Raw genomic sequence first — 23,182 nt, 5'->3', positions numbered from 1 at the left:
TAAAGTGAGGTGCTTATAAAGAGGAAAGTCCTAGAAACCCTTAAAATTTTCTTCTTTTTTAGTAGAAATCACATGAACATTCTAGATTAACTTGCACTCAACCCCCTCCATCTAAATACTCAGATTCTTCAACTCGAGTTCTCCAAATGAATCCAGAAGGACAATGAGGATTTGTTGGTGATGATGAGGATAAGTCCTTCTGTAGGTCCACTTGCGCTTTTAGAATTATTGGGAGTCTTTGGTAGCTAAAGGTCCACGATTGTATCCAATAAAAACCAATATTTTGAGATTTATGGGGAGGTGGGTCCAAAAGTGGGATTTTTTAATATGTAGTAATACAAATTCATGGGTCTCTCCAGAATAGGATAAGAATTAGGGGACTTGGGGCATTGTTCTAAATTATATCTATTGTATTCTTATGTTTTGGGAAAAATATTGTTGATATAACCATCAACTTATGCTTTTTGAAGGAATATCAACGCTTGTCTCGACAAGTTTTTAATGGCAATATTGATGATCATAATATCCACATCACATTCTCAAAAGTAATGCAAACAAAATGCCCACTTTTTAACAAAATCCTAAGTATAATAGCATGAAAATGGGCCCTTTTTATTGTAGTCAAAATCATAAGCTAAAACTGATGATATGTGGGCATTGGTCATCAACATCTTTTCTAAATTAGTAAAAGAAAAGGAATAATGTGAAGATATTGCTCATATCTTGATAAGGAAGAAGTTGTCCCTAACCATCTAAATTTGAATTGGGGATTAATTCTACTTTTCAAATGGATTAAGATTGATCATCTATTTCTCATGCAATATAGAGAGAATTGAATAGTCTTGAAATAGTACACTCTCTTGTCCTCATATTAGCGATGTGGTGTTGGTGTGGATTCTTGGTCGGCTTGTGCTCCTCTAGGTTATGTTGTCGTGCTGAGGCAAACCATCTTGGTACAAAGGTCTATCCTAGACCTAGCACCAGATGGCACCACCTCCTTCACTTACGTTCCTGCCATCGATGTCAAGCAATCGAGGTGCCATCTTCCTAGACCTCTCCCCCTCACATACCAATTTCTTTATACAAATTTAGAGATTCACAAAAAAAGTTCTACACAACACTTTTTGTATCTTTGTCGTTTAACAACGCACGCGCACACAAAATGTGCCTCGAGTGCACACCCAAAATTTGCTCAGATCAAGGCTTCCAATCAGTTACTTAAGAGCACGTCCCCATGCCGCCGAGAATCACACTATTCTGAAGATTTTGAGCTTTTCACGCTGTCCCCACGCACCGGATGTGAACTTGCTCTGCAAAACGAGGAAGTCAGCTCACCGAAGATGTCCACGGAAAGGAGGGCTTCCGGGGGGTGCCTGTGGGCACCCCTTGGTGACCTGATATCTCCACTCTGCCTCGCCCATACTATTACTAATTGCCTCATTTACTACCTGCAAGGGAACAGACGAGTTCATCTTCTCTCCGGCCATAGCCCAGACGCATTGGTCCAGATTTTCGCTTCGCCATGGGGCCAAGAGCACCTAGATGTGAGCATTTTTTGGCTCAGAGGGTAGCCGGAGATTCCCACAGCGGACTATTGAAATATCGGTAGCATGGGGACGTGCTCTAACGGCACTCCAAGCTTTCTTAATTGGAAGGTTGAGTGTGCTACGGATTGCATCCACGTAGTTGGAGGGAAAGTGCGCGCATAGGCCCGGAGTCACCACCGCCCAGAACCGCACAACTCTCTGGAAATTCTTCCCTGCTTCTCGTACATCTTAAGAATCTCCGAGCAAGGCTCCTGATCAGCTTCTTCAAGGCAGTCCAATGAGTTGTCGGCGGTAATATGCTCATATCCTGGTTCTTGTAAGGTTCCTCCTGAATAACCTGCAAACATTTCGCTCTGCGTGCTCAGCTAGATGATCAACTGATATTTCAGCGATTGTTAGAGAAATCTCGACATTTTAATTACAGACTAAGGTGATGGCTTTGGATTGTCGGCCTTTTTTGTTTACCGTTATTGTCTTCTTACACCAATGGTTACACATGTGATGTAAAAACCGTAAGAAATGAGACAAGTACAGGTCTCCTTCTTAGCTATCAGCTCCTATCTCACTAAACTGCGTTATTGCCGCAAGCTATCAGCTACTACTGAAAGAGTACACAGGATATTGAGCAAGGTACATGAGGCTCATGATCGATAAGCCTATACAGAAAAGAAGAGCTAACCTTGACGTGAGAGACGCTTGCATAATAATAGCAGGGCCAGATGTGCTTGAACTGGAACAATGGATCATCGAAGGGGACACGAGGCACTATGTCGTTTCGAAAAACCACTCGAAAATACTTCTTGCTCTCTGGTTTGCGCAGTTGCTCATGCATATAGCTTGCAAACTCGCCATCTCCCGCTCTTGGCTGGCCAAATGTGACGACTGCCCCAAGCCTGTCCAGCATGGGATCTTGTTCAAAGTGCAACAATCCAGTGAAAAGTGCAGCCAACGCTCCCCCTAAGCTGTGCCCTGTGATGTAAAACTTTGCACCAAGGTAAACTTTCTCTCAACAGGACTCTCACCTTCGCAGAGATGGCGTCGTAGGCAAGCACCTTATCAGCGTCATGACACAGGCCTGAAGTGGCAGGCATCTCATCATCCTCATCCAAGTCCTGAGATAGGCTTGAATTGGGAGTAGCTGCAGGCCGTGTTTGTCCAGGTGCTTTCATTTCAGAGTTTCTCTTCGCCTTCCTCGCACAGTTTAGCTTCATCTGCTTGAGCGTTTCCCTTTTCGAACGGCTGGCAAGGCCAAGGGCCTCCAGAAATCCCACATGCACTCTACCCATATCCTGTAGTCCATAGTACGAGAAATCAAAATCGGTTGACCAATTTATCATGTCGAAAGGCTGAGTGCCCCTGAACGCCACCACCACCACGTTGGCGTCCCGTGCTTTATCTGTGAAAATGAAGGCATGAGTAGCCTTGGCCTCGAGATACTCTGAAAAGATTTTGCAACAACATAAAACTTTTAGCGGCAGCAAGCTGATCTGTAGCTTGACGGTTCAGGTTATGCCATACTCGACGTAAGTTCCAACTCTGGGACAAGTATATTTCTGACTTACATTCCAACAGTCGAAAAACTGCACGAACTTCATCTGCACATCGAAGCAAAGATATGAAGCAGTCGATGCAAACAAACATGAGAATAATCGACAGACTCTGCTTTAATTTAATCCTCAACACCGAATGTCTGCAAATGTACACGTAATTAACTTGACGGATGAACTTTCTGTAAGATATTCTTAGTTAATAGCTTGTTAATCGTCTCATAATTTGTTATCAACATAGTCGTCGCGAATATGCAACTCTTCGATCATCCATGGTGAATCCTATAAATACGTGACCAGGCCGTCTAATACAAGCATCCATTCTTTCGCAACTGGTATATAATATCTCTATTGCAGTCATGTGATCGTTTCAATCAGAACGTAACATATGAAACGTTTCTTCTTCAATTCGTTAATTGCGCCCACCCGAATATCGCATTATATCACTTTCCTTCTTTTACCTTCCATTGTTGTCTCACAACTCTTTCGATTACTCTGGCATTTTCATACGAAAGTTTTGACGCCATTATGCACAGGTCTGCCATCGATACCATGTGATCATCTGAGTCCGCCTGGTAGAGGACGCAAGTCTTGACGCATATCAAGAAATCCAACGACACTATAATAGTTGCCATCCTTCGGGCACGGCCTTATTACAGCACCTGCAATCGTGCGTGACCTTAGTAACTTCACAGATATGTACAACGCTTCACTTAAGATTTCCAAATGGCCATTGTTCATGAAAAATTTGGAGAAATTCCGTCGGGAAGCTCTCCTCTGAACTCGAGAGCTACCTGGGTTGAAAAGGCTCTTCAGCAGCGTCTTCCTCAATCCGCCGTTGGTGAAAATCAAGTTGAGGTAGTACTCCACTGCATCACCGAGCTTTTTGAAGGGTTTCGCACAGAGGAAGAAGATTTTCATGAAGAGGACGGAGCACACGGCCTCCCAGCTCAGGCCTACGTTGAGGCTCGTGGCGTCCTCCGATGAGGAATCCACTGAAGGATTCTTAATTTGTATGTGGCGTCCCGAGATCAAGGAATAGCCGTAACATGTAAACGAGTGAAACAAAGACGCCAAAAACCGCAGAGGATTTGATTCCTTGACGACTAGAGCCAGAGCGTATTCCTCCGGCTCCAGGTCGTCCCAGCTGCAATGCAACAGTACTAAGTCAGAAGAATTTTAGCAAATCCCAGCTCGATCGAAAGATTAAGTACCGGCCAACGAGCTAGCAGAACGCAAAACTCACTCGGTCATAATTAGCAGAGGCAAAAACATGTCGAAATTCGGTCCGATGCTTACTTGCCTGAGCGTGCTGTCGTGCAGCGTGTTGCCATTACCAGAGATGATCCTCCGATTCTCGACACAACCGGTTTGCTGTTTCTTCATCTTCCACCTCCGCCGAACACACTTACAGAAGGCGAGCTATCAAAACGCAAGAAGCTGGCAGCTAGAACTGATTACGACAATGCCATCGATTGATATTAAAAGGAAGGAAAACATGCAAATTTGAACTTTCGAGGACGAAAGTTCATGACTCAGCATCATCATCATAATGACGTCAGCTTTTTGCATTGGTCATCATTGAACATGACGTCATTGCCAGCATGAGTGTGATCGTGAGCATTTCAGGTTCCTGAATGGGCACAATCCGAGTCGGCAGATACTTTAATACTGAGTGAATCTCTCACCCTAGACTATAATCTATACGTTCCGATGGCACATTGCTTACGTGGCATGAATATATGTAACGGAAGGAAGTCCAAGAGGATATCCCTGCTTGACGGTTGCAATCGGCGTGCACAGCTGAAATTCACCGGCAATCACACCTATTTGTCCCTACATGACATCAGTGCCCTTGTTTCATGGCACTTTCACTGATACGTGTAGTAGTACTCTAGCAATGTGACTCCATCGCTCTCTCTTGGCTCTAGTAGCTACACCTTTAGAGGTGGTGGCCAATGACAATAGTGATTTCACAACCCATACAGGATGTGGTAGCTCATGTTAGTGCAACATTGACATTGAGGACTCTTGTCCATAAACACACTATTCAAAATTTTTGGACTTTCTCTCTTGGTTTGGACTTTTTTTTGGAGCATATCCTCTCCACTCAACTTCACTTAGTGAGCTTAAAAATTGGGTTTTTTAGAGCACTAAATGGGTCACTTATATACAAATATGGCCTTATTAAGCTAAAAAGTCAAGTGGTGACCTCTAATTTTAAAAAAAATGGCTCAGTGAAGCTATAATTCCCAAACTCGTGCATGGTGCCCCCATCCAATAACTATAATAATAATAATAGTAGTCTCCTAACTCTAATTCAATTTTAACACTATGAAGTGAAAATATGACACCATATGAAAAGAGTTTGTTGAATTCAACATATAAGTGGTGTATAGATACACCATTTTAAGAGTTTGTTGAATTCAATATATAAGTGGTGTATTTGAAAAACAAACCATACAATAAATTATCTTATTAGTGGTGTATGGATACACCATTTGTATGGAAAAAAGCATACAAAACATTATCTTATGCATCTGAATCTCGTTCAGAGTCATCAAATTCATGTAATGTATTTGCGCTTGATGGGTCAAGTTTTGCCAAATGATGTTTAATATGGACACGACTTGGATCAGGGATTGTGATACATTTTTCAACATTGTATCCATGCTTCTTTTTAAAACTTCGTGTCCTCGATTTCCAGCAATGAATAATGCTACTAACTTCCACCTCTGTTAATCCCTCATTATTTGGAACCCATTCACGTTTCTTTTGCAAGCATCCCTCATAGAGTTGTTTTATTGTATATCTTCTTGGGAGATTTTTCAATGGCTTTGGTTCATACCATAAAGCTGTAAATGTTATAGGAGTTCCCTTGTGATCCCTTTCTATCTTAGCAACCTTTGCAACCCAAATTGGGCCACCTGGGTCATCCAACTCTGAACCTGGATCAGATGCCCAAACTGCAACAAATAGACCCTCTTCAATCTCATTAGATGGTATAAACTCTGGTAAGGGTTTGTCTCCCTTCCTGCCACAATATTTTCGAGGTAAAAGGCATTCCTCTACTTTCTCCATATCTACTAACATATTTATATCCAAAGGAAAACTTGGTGACCTAGCTTGTTTCGGCCAAAAGGATTCACAGTATTCAATGCTCATTAAGTTTTCTTGTCTTTCTAAAGATTGGATAAGTGCTTCAGTTGATTTAATTGTCTCCAAATTCTTAGTTGATTGCTTAGGATATTTTTGCATCATACTTTGAAGATGTTTAATGAAGGCTTTCAAGCCTTTCATTTCATCTATGTTAAGTGATTTGTTTTTTGCAAGAACAAATCTAGTTTCCTCCAATGGAATTATTCGTTGTAATAAAGCATATGACTCACTCCATAAATGATCTCCATCTACTGAGTAGTGCTTCCATTGCATCACTGGAATATTGTTATGCATGTGAAACTGAAAGTAGTGTGGATTTGTGTGTCCTATTAGGGCATCATCTCCTGTTTGTAAATGTGGCTCTATGAATGCTCTCCAATCTACCATCCCCTCTAAGATAGCCACTTCTGATTCTTCCTTGCGAGAACCTCCAATTTTTTTCCCAATTCGAAATAGCATATTCTCCATTGTCAAAACATCCATTGACTTCAACTCACCAGAGATAACACTGAAGATTTGATCTATGTCTTCATGTGTATGGCTGACAAGAAGAAAGCCAACTTCCACTTCTTCAAATATTTTCAAACCAACCAGCATAGAGCATAAAGCAAATATATATTTATTCTTGTTCTCTCTCCAACAATTATCAGCTTGTATTCGCAATGTGTTAGGTAAACGTCCATTAGCATCTCTGATCTTTCTTATTGCTTTCATGATTGATGTAACCACTTGGTTACTATCATGGTCATGTAAACTATCAATCCATACATCATAAAAGATTCAGTATCCATGTACTAATACTCCACACAAGTGTGTTTTTAGTCCACGTTTGCCCTCCAATGCCAGTGGGATACGTCTATATCGTGGCAAAGTGGTTGTATTCTGGTCCATGCCATCAATGGTGATGCACATGGACTTATCGACATGTGAAATAGTTTCCTCTCTCCAAGAAGCATACAACTTTCGAGCATCCTACACATGACGTAAATGGATTGATCGCCATTTAATATATCTTCCTCGCTGCTGCTCACATTTACTATGTTCAATGGCATTTTTTAATTCATCACATGTCTTACATTTTGACATCCTTTGCTTTGATGGTGTCTTGACATGGCAAAAATCTCTACGCCAAATTTTGTACAAGGTTGATCGTGAAATCATGCTCTCGTCTCTGTTTTGTAAAGTTTTATTGACAGTTTCTAGGATGACCTTCTTTGTCATTCCCAAAGGAAGATGTTGTTGGCATTCGACACGTCCATCTAGCATTGTTTGTTGAAGATGAGGCTGCGGTAATGTATGGTCTTCGAGAACTTGCTTTAATGTTGCGGTTGCATTTATAGTGCTTCCATGGCATTTAAGCTTGTAGGTATTTCCATGAATTGTATGAACAACTTTTTCTTTCACCTCTGCCCAGATGGTCCAGTATGTGCCATGTGATAGTCCAGTTAACCATTGATATCCTCGATTGCAAATGGGTCTCCCATTAACCATGGGTTTCAATCTAGGTTTACAGTGTCTTGTGCTCAAATCTTGATTAGTACCTTGATGAAGAAAGCATGAAAACTCTTGAAGAAGATAGTTATGTCTATTAGGCACTGTCTTACTCCAAATACCAAGGCGTATGGCTGCACAATCATCTTTCCCAACTTTTCTAATGCAAAGTCTCTTGCAACAAACTCGTATAAGCATCCTTTCCATATTCTCCTCGGATAGCATTACATGTCTCTTTGGTTCTGGAATTGATGCCATGATTCTTCGCCTCTTCACACTCACATACTTTCTTTTTGTAAATAGTGTCTTGCGTTTTCTGGTTGTAAGACCATCAAACCTCGAATCCATTTCCCTTGAATCTTCATCTTTATAATCAAATGCTGTGTGGGCTTGAGAATTATTTGATACCTTATAATATCTTGGAAATGGCAATCTGGTAGACATGTTCATTGATGTCAATTTGTTGCCAATGCCTCTTGAATTTTGTGGTTGAACTGTTTCTCCTTCGTAACTCAAGATTCTCCCATCTATATTCTCTGGCATGCTAGCAACAATATTACGAACAACATGACAAGTCTCAGATTCTCTGCCCCTTTTGCCTTGTGTTCGAGTGATAACATCATGATCATTGTCACTAATATCATCAATTCCTATTATTGCATCACTTATCCCATCGATCTTTGCGTGTATTTTTCTTTGTGGTCCCATCTTATTATTCTCAACACAAGACAAGTCTTCTATATCAGTAAGCATGTTTGAGTCACTTGCAACACAAGACAAGTCTTCTATACCAGTGAGCCTGTTCGAGTCACTTGCAACACAGGACAAGTCTTCTATACCAGTGAGCCTGTTCGAGTCACTTGCAACACATCACAAGTCTTCTATACCAGTGAGCCTATTTGAGTCACTTGCAACACAAGACAAGTCTTCTATACTAGTGAGTATATTTGAGTCACTTGCAACACAAGAAACCTTTTCTACATCAACATCTGTTACTATAATGTCCTCAACACCTGTGAGCATGCCACTATGATACTCTTGATTACTACTATAGCTTCTTATCAATTTGGATTCCATTTGTGTTATAGTCTTTTTCTTCTGATAATATTCTGTTGTGTCTTCCATGACATTGAAGGAAACTATCTTGGGCAAACTTGATTTCAAGAAAGCTAACCCCCATTTACAAGTACTATGAACTTGTAGTTGAGACGTAGTATTATGGACGTCTAAATGTGAAGTACTATCCATTGCATTTTGAATGACACCTGCACTAGTCAACTTAATTATCTCCACTATACAGAGAAAACTCTGAGCATAGCCCTTAAAGTTGCCAATTGCTAAAACTTCTCCGGAGCAAGATAACATCTCTACTTTTTCCCCCTCAAAATAAGTTTTCTTGATATCTTGAAAGTATGTCTTTGGAATAATTTCGTCTTGGTCCCAGAGTGTTCTGTGTGCTTGCATATCAAATATGTCACATTGTAAGATATCTCCCAATGTTTCAAAGTCTCCATGTGGATATTTTAAATGTACTTCAGGATTTACAACGTTGGTGATTATCACTACACATCTTCTCTCACCACAATGTTGGAAATGACACACATTCATAGGATCAAGACTATGAATTAGTCCAAAAGCCACCACTTCATTCTTCTTATATAACACCACATCCATACCCTCTGTTAGGGTGAATACCTATTTTATGTACAAAAATAGATTAGCAACTCAAAATGAACATAATAAATAATCATTGAGCTTATTATTACTTAATAACTTCTATATCAAAACTAGCAGAGAAGGCATTAAACCTAAACCCTACATCCTAAACTTTAAATAATTAATACCAAAACATCTTAACCACCGTAAATCCTAAACTTTAAACATTTAATTCCTAAACCCTAAACCCTAAACCCTAAACTCCTAAACCTTACACCCTAAACTCTAAATCCTAAACCCTAAATCTTAAATCCTAAACCCTAAACCCTAAAATACAACCAAAATTTAATGAATTTTCTTAATTTAATTTCTAAACCCTAAACCCTAAAATACAACCAAAATTTAATGAATTTTCTTAATTTGTGCAACAGGTTGGATATATCCCCCAACCTGTTGCTCAAGCAACAGGTTGGGGGATATATCCAACCTGTTGCACAAATCAAGAATTTTTCTTATTTGTGCAACAATTTGATATACAGTTGGGAATATATCCAACTTGTTGCACAACTCAAGAATTTTCTTGATTTGTGCAAGGTTGGATATACCCCCAACCTATTGCTCGAGCAACAGGTTGGGGGGTATATCCAACCTGTTGCACAAATCAAGAATTTTCTTGATTTGTGCAACAGGTTGGATATACCCCCCAACCTATTGCTCGAGCAACATGTTCGAGCAACAGGTTGGGGGGTATATCCAACCTGTTACACAAGTCAAGAAAATTCTTGACTTGTGTAACAGGTTGGATATACATTTTCTTGACTTGTGTAACAGGTTGGATATACCCCCAACCTGTTGCTTGAGCAACAGGTTGGGGTCACCCCAACCGAGGCCTGTTGTTGGATATATCCCCCAACAGGTTGGGGGGTATATCAAATCTGTTACACAAATCAAGAAAATTCTCAATTTGTGCAACAGTCAAGCAATAGGTTGGGGGGTATATCCAACCTGTTGCACAAATCAAGAAAATTCTTTGATTTTTGCAATAGGTTGAGTGCACCATTAACCTATTCCACTTGCAACAGTTTGGGGGATATATCAAACCTATTGCACAAATTGAAAAAAATCATTAAATTTTGATTGTATTTTAGGGTTAGGGTTTACGGTTAAGGATTTAGGGCTTAGGATTTAAGATTTAGTGTTTAGGGTTTTGTGTTTATGATTATGTTTTTAGGGTTTAGGGTTTAGGATTTAGGATTTAGGGTTTAAAATCTAGGGTTTAGGGTTTAAAATCTAGGGTTTATGATTATTGTTTTAGGGTTTAGGATTTAGGATTTAGGTTTTAGGTTTTAGGGTTTATGGTTTAGTATATAAGATCATGAGCTTAGAGTCTAGAATCTAGGGTTTAGAATTAAAAATTAAGTTTTAGAATTTAAGTTATAGGGGTTAGGGTTTAAGGTTTAGGGATTATAACTGTTATATAACTTTAAGAGCTTAGATTGTATAACCTAAGATTTAGGGAACTCTAGGATTTAAGATTTAGGGTGTAAGATTTAAGGTATATAGACTATATAAAATATGCATTCCAAAGTATTTAGTTTAGATATATAGACTATATGTTATATGCTTTCCAAAGTGTTTTGTTTATAAGTACGATCCTTTGCAAAGGCTTTACTTTAAGTAAGTATAAGTCTACCTAGTCAAAGTATCCTACTGATTAGGGATAAGCACATAGGCTAAAAGCACACCGATTCATATTTTCTTACATTCATGCTGCATGGTGTATTAGAAGGTACGATCCTTTGCAAAGGCTTTACTTTAAGTAATTATAAGTCTACCTAGTCAAAGTATCCTACTGATTAGGGATAAGTACATAGGCTAAAAGCACACCGATTCATATTTTCTTACATTCATGCTACATAGTATATCAGAAGAAATGAAAAAGTATGTAATAAGAAATATTCAGAAGAAATATGTATTCCATATCATGGATACCATGGATATCTGGTGGTTGCTAAAGTAAAAAAATGATATGGATGCAATGATACTGTAGTTTTGTGCAAAGCCTTAAACTTTGTTTAAGGTTTTTGCAAAGTATTACACATAGTAATAAAGATAAGTAAGTATGCTAAACATCTTCTAGATTCTATGGTTTTAAATACCTACCTTACAAATACATTATCTAAGTTTTCATTCTTCAACTAACTAACAAGTATTATACACATGGAAGAAAAGCATACATGCTAAAAGTAAGTGTGTAAAATTTAATATTTTCTTATTTTTTAAATTAATCAATTCTTTGATTGACTACTTTTTAAAATTGAAAGGTTATTAGTATATAATCTACATAATTTTAAATGTTATTAATGTATAATATTAATAATTTATATATTTATTTAAATTTATATAATAATTAATTTATATTTATATTAGTTTTTAAGTTAATAATGTATAGAATAGCAATATATTCACTAATTCTTCATTGTTTTAAGAATAAGTATTATATAAAGCACATATGCTAGAAGACCTCCCTTTTCAGTTATATTTTTTTAATTAATGTATTTATATAATATTTATATTAATTTATAGATTAATAATATTATTTTTTAGCAAAATTATATTTTAACATTAGTTAATAAAAATTTATTATATTATGGAGTAAAAATATTATAAATGGATTTCTTATATTAATAAAGTGTCGTGAGAAGAGTTTTTTGGAAAGATTTATGATTAAATTTTGTTTTGAAGTTGTTGCGTATGCAATAGGTAGGGAGGTTTGAGTGGTTTTAAGGTTGAGAGAGAAATTTGTAATAAAGTGTCGTGAGAAGAGTTTTTTGGAGAGATTTATGATTAAATTTTATTTTGAAGTTGTTGCGTACGCAATAGGTAGGGAGGTTTGAGTGGTTTATGATTAAATTTTGTTTTGAAGTTGTTGCATATGCAATAGGTAGGGAGGTTTGAGTGGTTTTGAGGTTGAGAGAGAAATTTATAATAAAGTGTCATGAGAAGAGTTTTTTGGAGAGATTTATGATTAAATTTTGTTTTGAAGTTGTTGCGTACGCAATAGGTAGGGAGGTTTGAGTGGTTTTGAGGTTGAGAGAGAAATGTGTAATAGATTGTTTTTTTTTTTAAGGAGTTTTTTGGAAAGATTTATGATTAAATTTTGTTTTGAAGTTGTTGCGTACGCAATAGGTAGGGAGGTTTGAGTGGTTTTGAGGTTGAGAGAGAAATTTGTAATAGATTGTTTTTTTTTGTTGAGGAGTTTTTTGGAGAGATTTATGATTAAATTTTGTTTTGAAGTTGTTGCGTACGCAATAGGTAGGGTTTGAGTGGTTTTGAGGTTGAGAGAGAAATTTGGAATAGATTGTTTTTTTCTGTCGATGAGTTTTTTGGAGAGATTTATGATTAAATTTTGTTTTGAAGTTGTTGTGTACGCAATAGGTAGGGAGGTTTGAGTGGTTTTGAGGTTGAGAGAGAAATTTGTAATAGATCTTTTTTTTTTTGAAAAATTGTTGCGTGCCCATTAGGCTAGGAGAGAAATTTCTGAAAATAGGTTGTGAGAGTTTAAGGTAAAGAGGAAAATTTGTGGGAAAAAAGATTCAATGCAAAAATGGTTTTTTGAAGTTGTTGCGTACACACAAGTTTTTTAGAAAAGAATCGGATTTGAAAAAAAAATCAAAATTATAAAAACTTGATTCTTAGAAGTTCTTGCGTACGTAATAGGTTAGAAATGAACTCATCTCTTGCAACATTTTGAATTTTTTTGAGAATCCTGCAACAGGTTGATGAGAGGAGAGAAGCATGGAGTGTAAAAGAATGATCTTTGAATGAAAGAGAGAATGAAGAATGTTCTACTTATAGTGAACCTAAAAGAAATAAAAAAACCTTAAAAACTAAAAAAAGCTGACTTGAACTAAAAGCTACCCATTTCCTATAAAACTCTACTTCTCCTCATTCTCTCTCACAATTTTCCTGGAGCTTTACCACCTCTCCACCCAGGTACTCCCTCCCTCCCTCTCGTCCCTCCCCTCCTGCTTCCCATCCCCTCTCCTCCTACTTCCTCTCTCCCCTCCCTTCCCCTCTCCTCCCCCTTCTTCTCCCGCTTCCTCTCTCCCCCTCCCTTCCCCTCTCCTCCCGCTTCTCCCCTCCCTCCTCTAGCTTCCTCTCCTCCCCTCCCCCTCCCTTCCCCTCTCCTCCCCCTTCCCCTTCCCCTCTCCTCCCTGCCCTCCCTTCCCCTCCCCTTCCCCGCCTCCCCCTCCCCGCCGGCCCTTCCCCCTCCCTTCCCCTCCTCTCCCTCCCCCTCCCCCTCCCCGCCGGCCCCTCCCTTCCCCTCCCCCTCCCCGCCGGCCCCTCCCTCCCCGCCGTCCCCGCCGTCCCTGCCTTCCCCTCCCCCTCCCCCTCCCCGCGGCCCCTCCCTCCCCTTCCCCGCCGTCCCTCCCTTCCCCTCCCCTCCCCCTCCCTGCCGGCGAAGGGGAAGGGGGAGGGGGAGGGGGAAGGGCGCGGGGAAGGGGGAGGGGGAGGGGCACGGGGAAGGGAAAGGGGGAGGGGCACGGGGAAGGGGTGGGGGTCGGGGAGGGGAAGGGGGAGGGGCGCGGGGAAGGGGCGGCGGCGGGGGAGGGGAAGGGGGAGGGGCACGGGGAAGGGGCGGGGGCAAAGGAGGGGAAGGGGGAGGGGCACGGGGAAGGGGGAGGGGGAGGGGAGGCGGGGGAGAGGGAGGGCGCGAGGAGGGGGAGGGCATGGGGAGGGGGGGTTAACCCCCCCCACCTGTTGCATGGCGTGGGGAAGGGGCAGGGGAGGGGAGGGGGAGGGGCACGGGAAAGGGGGAGGGGAGGTGGGGGAGGGGGAGGGTGCGGGGAGGGGAGGCGAGGAGGGGGAGGGCACAGGGAGGGGGGGTTAACCCCCCCAACCTGTTGTGCACGCAATAGGTGGGGGGGGGGGGTTCCCCCCCACCCACCTGTTGCGCACGAACCCCCCCCCCACCCACCTGTTGCATGGCGTGGGGAAGGGGCGGGGGAGGGGGAGGGGGAGGGCGCAGGGAGGGGAAGGGGGTTAACCCCCCCTGACCTGTTGCGTGCGCAACAGGTGGGTGGGGGGGGAATTTTCCCCCCACCTGTTGTGCACTGGTGGGGTGGGGGGGGCGAGGCGGGGAAGGGGGAGGGGAGGCGAGAGGGCGAGGGGAGGGGGGACGAGAGGAGAGAGGGGGAGGGTTAAAACCCCCCATGGGGGTAATAATACCCCCCGCCCTCTCGCCCCCTCCCCACCCTCCCTTCCTCGCCTCCCCTCCCTCTCGCCCCCTCCCCGCCCTACCTTCCCTGCCTCCCCTCCCCCTTCCCCGGCCGTTAACCCCCCCTCCCTCCTCTCCTCCCGCCCTCCCGTCGCACCCTCCCCCTTCCCCGCCTCCCCTCCCATCGGCCCCCTCCCTCCGCTCCCTTCCCCTCTCCTCCCGCTTCCCCCCTCTTCTCCCTCTTTTTTAAGGCGAGGAGCAGTAAGGAGGACGGGAGGGGAGGGAGGAGGGAGAGGAGAGGGCAGTCGGGAGGGAGGAGGCAGATGGAGAGGCGGGAGGGAGGAGGAGAGGAGGGAGGCGGGAAGGCGGGAGGGAGGAGGCAGGCAAGGAGGCGAGAGGGCGGGGAGGGCGCAGACGGGAGGGGAAGGCGGGAGGGAGGGGAGGGGCTCGACGGGAGGGCGTAGACGGGAGGGGAGGCAAAGAAAGAGGAAGGGAGAGGCGGGATGGGGGGAGGCGGGAGGAGAGAAGGGGGTTAACCCCCAACCTATTGCGCATGCAACAGGTTGGGGGTTAATCCCTCCCCTACCTTAAGCCCCCAAAGGCTTTAAATTTTTATTTTATTTTTAAAGACAAAAAAATTAATTTAATTTAATTTAAAAAAATGAAAAAAAGACGAAAAATTTTAATTAACTTAATTTATTTTAAAAAAATAAAAAAAGTTGAAATAAATAAAACTTTTAAAAAATTAAAAAATTAAATTAAATATTAAATATAAAAATTAATTAATTAATTAAAATAAAATAATTAAAAAAAGATGAAAAAAATAAATTAATTTATTTTATTTTAAAAATTAAAAATAAATAAAACTTAAAATAATATTTAATTAGAAATTTATTTAATATTTTGAGTTTGAAAATCATTGTAATTCTCATTTTTTATTTTTGATTGGTTTTCAGAAAACTATGGCTTCTAGTTTTGGTTCCAAGGTGTCTTTCAAATACCTTGAACATGCTTGGTATTTTATGGAGCGCAAATCAAAGTATTTTTTGGTGATCACTGCAGAGAATGTATCAAGCGTGAAATATTCTCCAGAGGCAGTAAGAAATGGTGGCATGGTCTCAAACATCAACCTTAAAGAAAACAATTTGATAGAAGTTGTGTGCAAAGGAAAGAATGACGAGGTGGTTTACAAGTTACGAGTTACGCACAAGCACTTCTTGAAGCCCTTACCAGATTCAATTGAGGGATCCCAAGAATTACTTAGTGCCTTAGAAGCATTGAAGAAAATATGGGATGCATTTCCAAGTGGTGGTGTTGTACCTTCAGCAGTAGTAAGTACGCCATCTATAACATGTAACCCTCAAGTACTGCCAATATCTGTGGCGATAACTACGATAACTGTGGCAAGAGTAACTACAATATTTGCGACAGTAACTATAGTATCTCCAACTGTACCTACACCATCGACTGCTGCAACTACAGGAACAAGAAGGAGTGATCGTGGAGCAGATTCAAGTTCTACAGCTATTCCCAGAAAGAGAGCAAAAATAACTCCTACTCCACGTGCAGATCGTTCAAGTGCAGGTTATATAAAACCAGGTGAAAAATTGGATAGCAATGAATAGGAGGATCCGCAAGAAGAAGATACAAGTCTCGAAGACTTTTCTATAAGTGTGGCAGCAGACTTACATCCTCCAGAGGATGAGGGGTACATTTGGGGATTTTCACAATTCAGTGTGGCCACAATGCTTATTGATCGAGCTTCGTTGTTCACAAATCAAAGAAAGCTAGATAAGACATTTGCATGCAAATGTATGAAGATACGAGGAAAACAAGAACTCCAGTTGCCACTAATATCACTCTTCATCCTATGGCGTTTAAGAGACTTCAAGAAGATGATCCTACATTGCTTGATGTCACATTTCAAAAGCGCGTGGACTTTCTTGATGCTTTTGAGAACTTTAGAAGGAGTGACTTTGTTTGTGGAGAGGCTTTGTACCAAAGCCGATATGGGACTGACATCGAGAAGAGATACATGCTGGCAAAGAATAGATTCTTGGAAAGATGCAGGTTTGAGCCCATTGATGGGCAACACTTTTGTGAAGCTTGCAGGATCGCCGTATCATCATATTGAACAGCCATGAAGCTTCACCACCTAGGTGGTAGATGAATGTCATGATCTCATCAATATATAGCCCAAACAAGGTTGGTGAGAGGGGGCACCACTGCTTCACCCTTATCTTAATCTCGACCCAGTCTGACAAGCCTCCAAGGGCACATACTCTCCCTCTAATTGACTCATAGAGACTCGTCGCCCCCCAAATCATCATAGCTAGGATCTGCATCTTATGTAGTTGTCTGATCATATTAGCTCATGGGATGGTATCAAATTCCTTCCAAGAGTCTACAAAGCAAGCATAGACTTTTTGGTGTCGTGATCATGCCTCCTTAATGACCATCCATAGAGTAAAGATATGATCTAGACTGGAGTGTTGTCTCTTGAAGCTAGCTTGCCCCAATGCTCATTGCCCATGCATCTCTGTGTAGGATTTGATCTCTCTCTCTCTCTAGTACTGACCCATAGATCTTGGCTAGCGTGTGGCCAATTATGAGATTGCAGTAGTTCCCTATGTCGATGGGATCTTTTTCTTTGTGTGTCGGTACAGTAGTAGTACTCCAAGTATAAGGGAAACCATGACATACTACACAATTGAACATTTGTGCTAAGATTGGGGCCAAGACCTCCTGTCCATGTGCAAAGTACTCAATCCATAGGCTCTCAGGTCTTGGAATCTCCGATTGTGGAGCCGATGTAATGCCACTCTCACATCTTGTGGGGTGAATAGGATGCAGGTGGTGGTGGGCTAGGGGAGAGCAGTTATATTGCATGGTGTTTCATTCGGACATCATAGAGGGATATCTCATAGGTGTACCACACTTTTGGATCTATAATGGGTATACATAGCTTCTCCTCAAATAGGAGTCCCCATGCAAAAGTGGGGTCACCTCCACAAAACGATTGGATCACCTCATCCATGCTATGTGAGAGGAAAGCTCGCCTCTTACACCACGTCAGGCATCGTAAAATCTATTGTGCCTCATATCTCATATATCTCATCAAGTGTCCCAAGGCTTAATCTTGTATGACTGTAATATCTCATCTCATGGCATTGATTGTCATACCAAGGATTCTGTGGCATCTTTCCAGCTAGGGAGCAAGCTATAGATCTAGTCGTGGGGAATGATCTCGTGGTAGCATCATGGATCATTGATACCAATGCATCAGAGGCAAGAGCAAGGTCTATATCATTTCTCAAAGGAATTGCTAGCCATGGGACATGGAGGGGACATGAGACTCATATAGACTTTATCAAGAGCATGATCGAAATGTACTCGAACTTACGTGGGAGCAGGTGGATCTCATACTATTTCTGGCAATGCAGTTAAGATGCAAATGACAAGTATGAGTGATCGGTGCAAAGAGAGGGGGGGGGACTATGAAGTGCTATACTCATGTCACAAAAGTCTAGGGAGGGGGGAGAGAGAAAGAGAGAGAGAGAGAGAGAGAGAGAGAGAGAGAGAGAGAGAGAGAGAGAGAACCAATTTCAATTACTATTGTTTCTCCTCACTAACAATTTGGATTGCAATGCTCCCTCTCAACTCTGCAACATCAGTGTGGGTCTAAAAGAGGGGAGCTTTCCAAATGAGGAGTAGGCAAAGTCCACGAGATCTTGGAGGGAACTCGAAGGGAAATGAGGGAAGGAAAAAAGTTAGGGAAATGAGAAGGATGAAAAAAGTTAGGGGGAAAATATGGGGCCCACTAATAAGGGCTATCACCAAAAATGAAAATATAGAAACAAAATATGTAATCACAAGAATCTAGAGCATTCCATCATTAAGTAGAAGTGACCATCATACATAAACCAATAGCCACAACTACGTGGCCATATAAAAGGCCAAATGTTCAACCGGGGTTCAAAACCAAAAACTATTACATAAAACACGAAATTCTTATCTATCAAGTAGACTAGACAAACAAATAGATTAATACGTCATAAAGGGAGAGAAAGGTCTATAGATGGGATTTTCACTATTTCCTTTGCCTACTATAGACCATATATCACCTATTACAATTACAAATGTATATTTTGGAATTAAAGTATACTAATCCCCATCTTTGGCAAGGTTATGCAAGGAAATTCATTTATTTTCCTGCTCTAAGTCATATACCAAAACTAATACAACCTCAAATGTATATTTCGTCATTCTACGCAAATCAAACTAGCCACATGTAAAACTTATTGTCTTTGTAAATCAATCCCTTCACCAAAATCTTAGTATAAGTCAAATGTCCTTGGATTACATCCTAGGGTAATTAAAATCACATTTAATAAAGCATTAAGCAATCACATACTTGGTAGAAAAGGTGCAAGCTTTGCCAAAAATCTCATATCATAACCTTGGGGCATTAAGGATATCAATGATCAATTTACCTCAAATATGTGACTTTGATTAATACAACCCCAACTCAAGGTGGTGGGAGTAATTGAATAACACAATGGTAAAGACAAGTCATGACGATTTCCACATGGTCATTGCATGTCTCCTCTATTTTCAAAGTAAGTCCACACACTTGTGACCATCCCATCAATATATACAATGCATGTTGCCTAGGGAAGATTGGCTTCAAGGTAGACCTATAATTGTTAACCATGTCACCATAATATGGGAACAAGTGAAAGAAATTAAATTTGCTAGAAAATCCCATATTTTCAACTAAGTTACAAAAGAACTATCTTCTTGTAATTGAACAAGATTAAAATTCTAAAGATAAGCTAAATCAAACAAGATTCAACAAAATGAGTCAATTACTATAGGAAAATTTCCCAATCAAAAAGATTTCTTGCCATGGAAAATATACATAGAATGAAACATAATTAATGTCTTTAAGAGGTCTCATGGGCCTATGAGAAAAAATACACCCAAAGATATTTACTCAAATTCGCAATGGGATGATTGATGCAAGGGATCGTTAGGGCTCTTGTTGAGAGCTATATTAAAAACTCAGAATTCAAAACTCAAAGTCCTAAGAGAACCAAAAGCTCTAGAATCTAGAATCCTCAACTATGATCCTAGTGCCTTGACAATCCTCCGATGGGATATGAGGGTATCTTGTATCTGACTCTACTTGGTTGTCTCTCACTAACGGGAGGCATGGCCTCTACAATATTCATATGCACTGAGCCATATCAAGAGTCATACCTTGCCTTTGAATTTCCCCTATGAGTAAAACATGAATAGACTGGACCTATGCTCTGGTCTATTTCTACGTCATGCATGCTCTGGTGTCTATTTGTACACTGTGCTTTGGTCTTTGTGACTTTGGCTATACTACTTCTCATCTCCCCTTCTCACTAATGCACTATGTCCTCATTCAGCTACCTAATCCACTCCGTCGTGTGGATCTACTCCTTCTTATTTAGCTAGCTCCTCCTCCTTCTCTTTATTATGACCCAGTGCTAAATCAAATGTGTAGAAGACTATGACATGCTAAAATTATCTATATGTGGTCTAGCTTTATCTATGGTGTCACCATCTTTTCCTGCTATCTAATCTCTCTCTATAGAATCTCTCTATATCATCTCATCTGAATTAGGTAAATCCCAATGAAAACTTGATCATGTAAGTGGATTGGTTGAGATAGTAGCCCAATGTCATCCAAGAATCTCATGGTAAGCTCCTCTATCCCTAGGTCCTCCAATGTGCATAATATACAAATCCAATGCTCTCTAGGCATGCCGACAGTCTTGCCTTTCTCAATCCTCAGTGTTGGGATGATACCTACAACTATTCATGACAACCTCCTCAATAATGTGAGAATTATCTATCCTCCAAATAAGAGGATCTAATAATCACCTAGTCCTTAGATACTCTCAGGAACAGATCATGATAAAACTAGAGCTTGCTACAAAACTCCTTGTTACCCCCCCCCAAGTCCATGATTTATGGACCTGCAGTAGATCCAACTATATGATCTGGTTGACATCATGCAATTTCATGCGTGAGATGGCATATCAATTTTGTCAACATGGTAAAAATTGTGAAAATGTCATAGAAGGTTAGAACAAGGATAACAACATGGTAAATTTACTCCAAACCTTCACAACATGTAATGTTTCTAGCATATAACGTTCTGGATTATGACATGTTACCAATTCTGATCAATTCAAGAAGGGCTTCTCAAAACTCTAGCCTCTTCTTCAAACAAATTTATAATTCTAGAACTTCTTACCTTTCAAAACTTTTAGAGTTGTCTAACTACTACCAACAAAAAGTCTCCTTGGATAATTTGTCTTTGAGTACGTGGTATTTTGCAAGCTTCTAGTCCAACACACAAAGCTCCATACTCTCCTTCACTGTTATTGATGAGTAGTCGGCAATGGCACTATTTACCTCTCTACTATTTGTTCGTGAGGACTAAAGACTAAGAACTCTCCACAAGCTTGCACCATAAAAAACATATGCATCTTTCAAAATTACTTCTTGCGAAGGGGCAAACTTTGCACATTCTTGTTGTTTACCAAATTCTTTCTCATTCTCATATTCCCTTGTGTGAATATGTTTGCCATGGTTTCCCTCTCCTAATTTATTTTTAGTTAATGTTGTTAAGATATTCTATGACAGAATAGATTATACGATTCATTTAATAGATCCGATGCTCTCTAAGTGTGCCTACAATCCTCCCTGTCTCAATCCTCACCTCGTGGGACAAGACTAGCAACTATCCAATGGAAATCCTTAGTAAGTTGAGAGTCATTTGTCCTCCAAATATTGGGGTTTGATAATGGTTTGATCCTCAAATAGCCTCAAGAATTGATCGTGATTACGATGGAGCTTGACATGTAACTCTTTTCCCCCCCCAAGTCCATGGAGTTTGGAGATAAAAGTAGATCCAATCGGGATCCAACCGTATGACACGATTGATATCATGCAATGGAACGGATTGAAAAGAACTCCATATGTGAGATGCGAGATCGATTTTGTCAACATTATAATTGTGAAAATGTTGTAGAAAGTTAAGACAAGGATAACAACATGGTGGGTGTGCTCTAAACCTTCCAACCCATCTCAACATTTAATGTTGTAACTTTTGGAGTATGACATGTTAGCACTTCCCACTCAATTTAGAAAGAGGTTTTACAATTAATGTGCTCTAAACCTTTAAACTCATCCTAACAATGTGTAATGTTCTAACATATAAACTTTTGGATTATGACATGTTAGCACTTCCCACTCAATTTTGAAAAAGGTTTTACAATTAATGTCACCATATACAAAGAGGTATATTAAGATATCATGATTAAAATTTCCTAGAACATTGCACGCACACACATGCATGCATGCATGCAAGCGCGCATGCACACACACACACACACACTTACTATCCTCTCTTATCTTTCGCATCCACTTTTCTCCATTTTCCCCTATTCCCCCCGCCCCCCCACCCACCTTCCCTCCCCCTCAGTTCCCTTATTTTCTCCCTCTTAAGTTTCCCTACTCTTCCCTGTTTACCCTTATTTTCCTAAATTTTCCTTAATTCCCTAATTTTTTCTTTTCTTCCCAACCCCCCCCCTTCTCCCCCTCCCCCCACCCACCTTCCCTCCCTCTCAGTTCCCTTATTTTCTCCCTCTTAAGTTTCCCTACTCTTCCCTGTTTACCCTTATTTTCCTAAATTTTCCTTAATTCCCTAATTTTTTCCTTTCTTCCCACTCCCCCCCCCCCTCCCCCTCCCCCCCCCTCTTTCTAATGGGTCTCCTAAAATGAAAAATTCTTGATCTCTACATTCAAGCATCTGATTTCCATCGGATTTGTTCCAATAGGTTTGTAATTTTGTGTTTCATTAATGTTTGCATTCAAGAACTGCATTAGATTAACAAAAGTTAAGTTTTGAAAGATTCCTTGGAAAAAACATTTGGTGATCCAATTAGTGTGCTAATGTAATTTCATTAAACCCCTTAATCTAATGTAACTAAACCCTCTAATCTAGCTCTCTCTGCCCTTAGTTAAGCTAACTCTTCTTCCCTCCAAAGAACTCTCCACAAGCTTGCACCATAAAAAACATATGCATCTTTCAAAATTACTTCTTGCTAAGGGGCAAACTTTGCACATTCTTGTTGTTTACCAAATTCTTTCTCATTCTCATATTCCCTTGTGTGAATATGTTTGCCATGGTTTCCCTCTCCATATCTGAATTATTTTAAGTTAATGTTGTTAAGCTATTCTATGATTGAATCGATTGTATGGTTCATTTATTAGATTTGATGCTCTCTAAGTGTGCCTACAATCCTCCCTGTCTCAATCCTCACCTCGTGGGACAAGACTAGTAACTATCCAATGGAAATCCTTAGTAAGGTGAGAGTCATTTGTCCTCCAAATATTGGGGTTTGATAATGGTTTGATCTCAAATAGCCTCAGGAATTGATCGTGATTAAGATGGAGCTTGACGTGTAACTCCTACTCCCCCCCAAGTCCATGAAGTGTGGAGATAAAGTAGATCCAAC

The 23,182-nt window shown here is 40.6% G+C and overlaps 1 pseudogene across 1 annotated transcript; it reads right to left on the bottom strand.

Annotated features, from left to right (window-relative positions):
- Positions 1–1,528: 1,528 nt before the first annotated feature.
- On the bottom strand, positions 1,529–4,480 carry LOC147880180 (triacylglycerol lipase OBL1-like; annotated as a pseudogene). Its single transcript, XR_015540519.1, has 6 exons — positions 4,398–4,480; positions 3,889–4,241; positions 3,556–3,756; positions 3,106–3,142; positions 2,227–2,985; positions 1,529–1,884 (listed from the first exon to the last, which is right to left on the bottom strand). The product of XR_015540519.1 is annotated as a triacylglycerol lipase OBL1-like (transcript).
- Positions 4,481–23,182: the final 18,702 nt, after the last annotated feature.

Source organism: Dipteris shenzhenensis, chromosome 32 (genome assembly GCF_047967505.1).
Source record: "Dipteris shenzhenensis isolate YYH24624 ecotype China chromosome 32, Dip_SZ_1.0, whole genome shotgun sequence".
Lineage (NCBI taxonomy): Eukaryota > Viridiplantae > Streptophyta > Polypodiopsida > Gleicheniales > Dipteridaceae > Dipteris > Dipteris shenzhenensis.
The sequence above is the reverse complement of the archived record's forward strand: the minus strand, read 5'-3'. Positions and strand labels throughout refer to the sequence as shown.